Here is a 1,698-nt window from a genome sequence, read left to right as displayed (position 1 = left end):
AAGGATTCTGAAGCTTCATCTGACATACTTTGGACATGTTGCAAGGAGGGACCAATCCTTGTGGAGGGACATTATGCTTGGGCAGGTGGAGGGACCGCACAGGAGAGGAAGACCCTCGATGAGCTGGATTGATACAGTGACTGGGGTAATTGGGGCAGGTGTCTTAGAGACAGTGAGATTAGCATAGGCTAGAGCAGGGTTTAGGGCTGTTGTACATAGGGTCGCTAGAGTTGCAGGCAACTCGAAGGCACATAACAACAACAACATACATAAAATGATCCTGAAATGGATTTGACAACACCAGCATATCCAAATTTGACGTTATTATAGATGCGCTTTGCTGTTATTTGAAGAACTAGGGAGGAGATCTTCCATTAAAATTCTTGGATAATGATGAAATTGGATGCTACAAATGACACGTCATAATGGCAGTGTTTCAAGTGAAGGGAGAATATGACTTCTTAGGAAATAACACATGTAAAGACTACAAGAAGCAGCTGCACAAAGCAACTGTAGACTTGAGGGGAGAGCTGGACAGGCCTGGATGCACTGGGGGAGTTATTACAACTGTTTTATCCTCAAAAATGAAATCACAGACCTTTGAGTAGAATGCTCAGAGTTTGAACAAATAAGGAAGTTTCTTCTCCTTGACAGGCACACAGATGATGTGACTACTGGGCCTTTTAAGGATGCAGAGGAAATGAATGATTGTATTCAAACTCTCCATTGGAAGATAATCCTCAAACTGGTGCTCAAGCATAGCATGAGACTATAGATCATCAGGTAAAAGAGATCTTAACAGAAAGCAGGAAAGGCTGAGAGGATGTGAGAATTTTCTTCCTTTCCCCGCCCCCCCCCAAGCTGAGTACAGTTTACTTTATTGATGGTACATGACAAGGTGGCCTCACTAAGACCCTCCCCTTTCTCAGGGGGACTAGATGGAAACTGTGTCAAGGATGTGAGATTCCCTTGTATAGAGGATCGAGTTGGGGCAAGGACAGCCCAGCAGCTGAGGGCCTCTCTCTCTTCTAGTGTGATTGCTGTGGTTGGTGGACTCTGATTCTTTGGAGGCCATGGGAGCCATCAGGCTGCCCACCCTGCTGCTGTAGCCAAATTCATTGTCATACTAGAATATGAGTTTGACAAAGTGGTAGTTCAAGACAATGCCAGCCCCAGTATCAAAAGTAAAAGAGTGGGTGTCACTGTTAAAGTCACAGGAGATAATCTGGTCTTCAGTGTATCCCAGGATGCCCTTTAGGGCCCTTCTGATGCCTGCTTTACTGCTTTCTTGATGTCATCATATGTGGCAGTTTTTGCCAGACAGATCCGTGACTGACATGTTGGGAGTGGGGACATGGAAAGCCATGCCAGTAAGCTTCTCATTCAACTTGAAGATGACCTTGCCCATGGCATTGGCAGTGCCAGTAGATTCAGGGATGATGTTCTGGGCAGCTCCATGGCCATCCTGCCACAGCTTTCCAGAGGGGCCATACACAGTCTGCTGGGTGGCAGTGATGGCATGAACTGTGGTCACGAGTCCCTCTACGATGCCAAGTTGTCATGAATGACCTTGGACAGGGGAACCAAGCATTGGTTTTTTTTTGTTTTTTTTTCCTATAATTATATTTTATTAATTTTCATAAACATTTACAGAGATTTTGGGCTTCCACTCATTCATTGTTGCACTATTCTCTCTAC

The 1,698-nt window shown here is 45.0% G+C and overlaps 1 pseudogene; it reads right to left on the bottom strand.

The window, feature by feature from the left end:
• Positions 1 to 1,126: 1,126 nt before the first annotated feature.
• The window catches only part of LOC102866402, a 9,710-nt pseudogene continuing 9,138 nt past the window's right edge, over positions 1,127 to 1,698 (bottom strand).

Source organism: Elephantulus edwardii, unplaced genomic scaffold (genome assembly GCF_000299155.1).
Source record: "Elephantulus edwardii isolate Elephantulus edwardi_28Jun2011 unplaced genomic scaffold, EleEdw1.0 scaffold00017, whole genome shotgun sequence".
Classification (NCBI taxonomy): Eukaryota; Metazoa; Chordata; class Mammalia; order Macroscelidea; family Macroscelididae; genus Elephantulus; species Elephantulus edwardii.
Note: the sequence above shows the minus strand (reverse complement) of the source record. Positions and strands in the feature narration are given on the sequence as shown.